At 54.8% G+C, this 7,099-nt stretch overlaps 1 long non-coding RNA gene across 1 annotated transcript; it reads left to right on the forward strand.

Annotated features, from left to right (window-relative positions):
• Positions 1 to 3,758: 3,758 nt before the first annotated feature.
• LOC123382392 lies at positions 3,759 to 5,014 on the forward strand. The gene is made up of 2 exons (XR_006590691.1): positions 3,759 to 4,411; positions 4,808 to 5,014. It is a non-coding gene; the product is annotated as an uncharacterized LOC123382392 (long non-coding RNA).
• Positions 5,015 to 7,099: the final 2,085 nt, after the last annotated feature.

Genomic DNA, 7,099 nt, shown 5'->3' on the forward strand with positions numbered 1-7,099 from the left:
GGAGTGTATGTGTGTACATGCGTATGTGGCTGTGCATGTGCACACGTCTGTATATGGTTGTGTGCATGTGTGTCTATGTGTGTGCACCTGTGCGTGTATGTGTGTGCGTGTGTGCTATCCTGGACAGATGCGGCGGAGAAACTCTCTGATCAGATCACAGTTTGGAAGTTGTCTACAAGTGACGGGGTGAACTATGTTGATACCTGGTGGGGTGAATGTTTGGAGGGAACGACAAGTGCCAAGGTCCTGAGGCAGGATTGGGGGTGCTATGCTGGGGACTCAGCACAGAGGCAGTGTGGCTGGGGCTGCATTTCTAGCTCACGGCTTCAGGCTTTTTTGACAGTGGCTCTGTGTACCCCGTCAGAAATCTTTGGGGAGGCACAGCCAGGGAGCCAACGTGTTTGCAGTGACTGGGCGAATCTTACGCTTCTAAGCCAGTGGACGGGAGAAGTTCAGTCTGTGGAGCAGAGATTCAGGTAGGAACCCCGAGACGCCCTCTACACGAGCTGGGGTCTACACAGTATATTCTCCCAGACATCGGCTCTTTGTGGGGGGCACGAAACACACACATTATCTAGAAATCAAAAATGTAGTGGCAATTCATCTTTCTGTAATGAAAACTTGCCCACATGTGGGAGGTGCTTTCTACAGCAGTCCTAGCCGACTGACAACCTTCACGATCCGATAGAACAAGCCTTCGCCCACACCCGGTTCGGCGGGCTGGGTCCCAGCGAGGACTCGGGCAGAGATCACCTCCGGTTCTGGGCGCGAGAATCAAAAACGAGCATTGGGGGTGGGGAAGGGGCAGAGGGGCAGAGAAAGGCCAGAGGGCCGGCTCTGGGTTAGATTGGCGTTTGGATGAAATGTCGGTCCCCGATATCACACACATGGGCGGAGTGGAGGAACATTTGAAGCTGTTATTGAGGCTGGAAGTTAAAATCCGAGCGTGCGGAGCAGAGAAGTAGGTGGTGCGTCCGGAGAGCCCAGGCTCTGCGTTGGACGGTCCAGGAGCAGAGCCACAGCTCGGGCCGCGTGGCCGTGGACTCACTTTGGCTGAAGCACAGGGACAGCAGGGACACAGGGCCCCCAGCGTGGCTCCGGGGAGCAAGGAACGGAGTGGCGGAGGGTGACACGTGAGACAGCGGGAAACCCTGAGATGGTCGCGGCTAACGGGAAGGGAGAGGCTAGAAGAGCTCCTGGCTAGCGGGGAGAAGGCGGTGGACACGGAGGGCAGGCACCGGGGATGCCGCGGGATGAGCGGTGAGCACATTCAGGCCACCCACCCCCCACGAAAGCCAGGCGGGCCAGAAGCGCCCCCCGCGCGCCAGGAAGCCACAGACAACACGACACGGCCCAACCGCATTCCTGGAGAGCCCATGTCAAGGGGAGAGGGAAAGCTGGTCTGAAACGCGTCTGCCGCTCATAGGGCAGATGACCCAGGAGGTTCTCCGAGGGAAAGAAAGTGGGACAAAGATTACGAAGTCCAGACAAGTTGCCTTTCAGTAGGAAGACGACAGACGCAGGTGAGTTCTAAAACAACACGAGAAAACGCTGGACGTCCCGCTCACGAGTCCCACGTAGGGCGCGGACAGACCATTATAAATGATTGCAGAAAAAATGAAATCCATCTGAATACGGGATTTTGCCCACTTGGGGCCGTTGTTGCGGAACAGGACGTTACGCAGTACAAACGCTGAATATGGGGCCCCACACGCGGGGCGCTGCCGTGTCAGAATACAGCTTCCATGGCGTGACCCTGCCCGGGGGCACAGACACAGGTGGTCAGCGGCCCCAGGGCCCTTCTTTTTTTTTTTTTTTAATTTTTTTTAATGTTTATTTATTTTTTGAGAGACAGAGACAGAGAATGAGCGAGGGAGGGACAGAGAGAGAGGGAGACCCAGAAGCCGAAGCAGGCTCCAGGCTCTGAGCCGTCAGCCCAGAGCCCGACGTGGGGCTCGAACTCACGGACCGTGAGATCGTGACCTGAACTGAAGTCGGACGCTTTACCGACTGAGCCACCCAGGTGCCCCAGGACCCCCTCTTTCCAACGGGAAGGTCACACAGCGCCACCTTAAGGGTGCAGCGGGCAGAAACACTGCCTCTGGGCTCCTTTGTCAGCTTAGAGCGACTTCCAGAAATTATCCTCTTGTGGTAAAGGATTATTTCAGCAATTCCCTCCATCTTACTTTACACTGTTGTCCAATCAAATTCAAGTGTAAAATGAACACATTTTAATTTAAAAATAGCACGGATGGCTTTACTCGCGTGCATCAAACGGTCATCCTCTTCAGCTTCCTTCTTGTATACGTACACGGGAAGACGCTGGGAAAGCCAGCCACGCTAATATTATTTTGAATCAGTTAACGCATTTTGGGCAATTGGTTTCTTTCTCAGGAAGTTCTGCTTAAATTTTTTTTCTAAGTTTGTTTATTTATTTCGAGAGAGACAGAGACAGCACGAGTTGGGGAGGGCCAGAGAGAGAGGGAGAGAGAGAATCCCAAGCAGGCTCCGTGCTGCCTGTGCAGAGTCCGACCTGGGGCCCGAACCCACAAACCGTGAGATTATGACCTGAGCTGAAACCAAGAGTTGGATGCTTAACCGACTGAGCCACCCAGGCGCCCCTTAAATTCCTTTTTTATTTATTTATTTTTTTTTAATTTTTTTTCAACGTTTTTATTTTATTTTTGGGACAGAGAGAGACAGAGCATGAACAGGGGAGGGGCAGAGAGAGAGGGAGACACAGAATCGGAAACAGGCTCCAGGCTCCGAGCCATCAGCCCAGAGCCTGACGCGGGGCTCGAACTCACGGACCACGAGATCGTGACCTGGCTGAAGTCGGACGCTTAACCGACTGCGCCACCCAGGCGCCCCTAAATTCCTTTTTTAAAGAAGCAAGCATGAGTGATATTTATAAAATAGCAATGAAGCAACACTTAAAAAGACGTCGCTTATGCCCCTTTCTTAAAGAAAGAAATCGCAGTGGGGTATGTATTCCAGCTCCCTGAAAGATAAGTCTAAATTAATTAATTATGGGAAACAAGTCCATCATTAGGCAGAAAATCCTGAATCGCGAAACCAACGTGCACTTAAATAATCAGGAGTCCGGCCTACTTGGAAGGGCCGATGTCAAAATGATCCCTTTTTCTGCTTTTTAATTTGTTCATTTATTTAACAAAGCATCTGAGTACCTACTATGTGCTGGGCACATAACAGGCTACAGATAAGCCACAGTGTGACATTGAGACAAGACAGAAACAAAAGTTAAAATCACGAAGGTCAAAAGGAAGCTTCCAGAAAGTGTCCTTCTACGAGGAAGGTTATGGTTGGGATTGCCATGAATATACTCACGCCTCAAATAATGCGCCTTTCTCTTTTGATAAGAGGCAAAATCTGTCAGAAAGTATGCTGAGAAGGAAGCAGAAACACAGCGATAAGGAAGTGTAAGCAGAAAAGTTCAGATGTTTCTCTCTTGGGTTGACGGATTAGATATACAACAGACGTGTGTCAGCCCAGAAGGCATGGCTTCCTCCTTCTTCCCAGGGACTTGACCTTCATTTTGACCTTGGTCTTCCCCGGGGACACCAAGTGAAGCTCAGCCCTGGGGCCTGCCTGGAAGCCTGGAGCCCGGTCCTAGGGCCGTCTTCCATCAGGTGGCCCGGCCTCACTGCAGTGACTCCTTCCAGCCTAGTACACGCGCTAGTACACGCCCAGCATTACCCTACGGGACGGAGCCACTTCCTGCCGGGATGCCGGGAGGAAGCTGGATCCCGGGGGCTGCACTGTCTGCCCCGTGAGGGGCCAGAACCCCGTCAGCCAGCTGGATCCAGAAGCCCGGGAAAGCAAGCCCTGAGTGTTGGGCCTTGAGCGTTAGGGAAGTGTCCAGAAAGCCTTTCTTACTTCCAGCGTCTTCAGATAGCACTCCGGGTTCTGGCTCCACCCTCCTTGAGGCTGTGGACACCCCGGCCCTGTGACCTCCTCCCCGCACCTCCCTGCGGCCTGCAGACGAGGTGGGTGGAGAACGGTCGGCTGCCCTGGTCTGACAAGAGTCCCTAAAATAGCTCTCATCCAACGGGCAGATTTAGCCTTCCCAAACCATGCCCCGTCCTGGCATCTGTGACATACGGTCACAGAACACAGGGGCTTAGTGTTCCATCTGGAAGGGTATCGTTAGAGGTAGTCGAAGCTACGAAAGTCGCGGCAAAGACGGAGGCTGTGCTGGGAGATGAGGCAGCCTTCTCTTGCAGCTCCATACGCTTCGTGGGTGAATGGTGGCTTCACGTCTGGCCTCAGAAGACTCTGCCCTTTACCAGAGGCTGGGTTTGTCCCTGAGCGCCCGCTACGCTGCGGAAAACTTGGGCCAAGGCTTCAAGTAGGACTTAACTCTTGGTCCCGATACAGCTGTGTATTCATTGTGAGTAAACTGAGGCATGACCGGGGGCCCTGCTGCATGCAGGGGGTGGGAAGGGGGAGGAAGCCTGACGCTTCCCTGCCATTGCGAGCGTCTGCTTCGGGTCTGGTTCCTGGAACCGACCTGCAGGTGTCTGTCTCCAGCCTCACTTTGCCGCAAGCACCTTGAAGTCACAGCTTCGAGGCAAAGCTCTTGTGTGTCAAAGGGACGTTCACGCCTGGTTTCCGGGGGCTCGGTCTTCACACACCAAAGGGGAGGGTCCCCGTCAGGGGAATACCCAAACCAAAAAGGACCAGGATGTCAGGAGGCCAGGGGACGTGGACAGCTGCGATGGGCAGGGGATGCTGGCCTTGCCTTGGGGGGGTCAGTAAGTACTCATTTCCCTCTTTGTCTCTCCAGCTTTAGGGTCCTCAAGAGACTCCTCCTGGGGTCCAGAACAGCCGCCAGGATGGATGTGCTCAACCTTCTGTCCTCACAAACCATTAGACCCAGCCCCTCCCCAAGACTGGGAAAGCCCACGGAGTGTCTTCCTATTATTAGTTCTTTTCTATTTAATTGCACGATTGCTTTTTTGCATATTTACATAAACATATTCTTATATCTTTATTTATAGACCTTTATTATGTTTACCACACAGGTTGACTCTGTTTCTTTCTGGTGTCCCAGCCCCACCCCGGAACATTGCCTCCAGGGAGAAGGGGCTGTCACGTCCACGGAGGCATCCCAGGGCCACGAGTAGAGCCCGTGGCCAGTTACCTAGTTACACAGTTGCCCAAAGCCTGTGATCGGAAGGACCGTGGAGGTGAATTGAAAGTGAGGGGCCCCATGGGTTCCCTGCGTAGCTCAGTTGGTTAAGCATCCGACTTTGGCTCAGGTCATGATCTTGCCATCCTGAGTTCAAGCCCACATCGGGCTCTGTGCTGACAGATCGGAGCTCGGAGCCTGCTTCAGATTCTCTCTCCCTCTCTCCCTCTCTCTCAAAAATAAACAAACATTAAAAAAAAAAGTGAGGGATCCCCAGAGGTGTTCCCCAGTCTAGCTGGGCTTGCTGCACAGGCAACATTACGAGAAACAGAATAGAACTCAACGAAATGGGAGAATTGGGGCAGTGGCCGCTGTGCACTGTGGTCCCCACTCAGAGCAGGTGCTCGGAGAACACCTGCCGGCTCCCTGATGTTGTGTCCCTGGGGTGGCAAGTCCTCCAACAACGGGCAGAGCAGCTAACACACTAGAGGAAGGAGACGGAAGGCGCAAGGTGGATTTGGAGGCCTCCCCCCACACTGACGTGCTCCCTGGTCCAGAAAGACGTGGCCAGGAACCGTGTGCGGTGTGTCCAGTAAGTTCCAGCATGCGCGTATTTGTTCACCCACAAGTATTTCTAGAACACGGTACTGGTTTGCAGAATGGCCACAGCAGAGCACCATCGGACCGCCGGCCGGGAGGCTTAAACAATGGAGACGGGTTCTCTCACATTTCTAGAGGCCGGAAACCCCAGATCAGGCACGGGCAGGGCTGCTCTCTCCCGAGGCCCCTCTCCCGGCGTGTACTCGGCCCTCTTCTCCCCGTGTCCCCACGTGGTCGTCATTCTGTGCGCGTCTGTGTCCTGATCTCCTCTTCTTATAAGGCACCAGTCCGGCTGGTTTAGAGGCCACCCTGCTGATCTTTCCCAGCCCTCATCACCTCTTGAAAGACCCAGTCTCCAAAGACAGTCACATTCTGGGGACTTCAACGCATGAATTTGGGGGCCACAACTCAGCCCACAACAGACACCAAATACGTCTCCAGCTTCTTGTCAGGGGAAAAGCAGACAAGAGCCCTGGTATGGTGCCACTGGGGTCCTACCCGGGAGGGAGACAGTGAGCCACACGGATCCATGGTGACGAACATGTGAGAAGGGGAGGCAGGGGGCCCGTGGGTGGGTGGGGTTGGCGGTCGTGGAGGCCGCGGGCCAGGGAGGCCGGACGTCAGAGCGGACACTGTGGCCGAGGCCAGAGAAAGGTGAGGGTGGGCGGGACCGCGTGGCTTGGGGGGAGAAGGCGTGCCCGCGTTGTGGGCCTGCAGGCCACTGCGAGGACCTGGGCTCTCGCTTTGTTGCTTTTACCAAAGGTTTCCTCCCTCCGAATTTTGTCCTGCGGACATCGGCAGCAAGTGGGGACACCTTGCTGTCTCTGCCCCTTCGGGAAGCCTGCATGCGGTCTACAGGGCCTGAGTGGCGTACTCTCGCGGATGCAGCCCCTCGAGCCCCTGACGGGTGTCAGGCCAGCAGCGATCTTCCCAGCTGGTTGACGTTACCGTGGTCACTGCCATGAAGAACAGGGCTCGCTGACAATGTCAGCCTTTTCTTCAACGGTCGCCGTGACCCTGACAGAGCGTGAGGCGAGACGCGGGTCGCCAGCCAGCCTTGCGGCAAAACAAAAGCCAAGGAAACGAAACGACGTTAAAAGCCACGTTGTGCGAGTCCGGCCGCATAAGTTCTCCTCCTGTACAGGTGGCTGAAAAATAAAGTACAAGTAGCTGGGGTGGGGGCACGCAGGGTCCAACGTGGGCTTGGAAGGAACCTGGAGCAGCGGCGTGGGGCGGCCCGCGGGGACATTTACCGCTGCAGCGGCTTGCAGAGGTAGCACTCATTTCCCGTGATTTACAGGACCTACCAACTCTTGTTCTGGCTCAGAGTCCTACGGCCTGGGAGAC

Source organism: Felis catus, chromosome E2 (genome assembly GCF_018350175.1).
Source record: "Felis catus isolate Fca126 chromosome E2, F.catus_Fca126_mat1.0, whole genome shotgun sequence".
NCBI lineage: Eukaryota > Metazoa > Chordata > Mammalia > Carnivora > Felidae > Felis > Felis catus.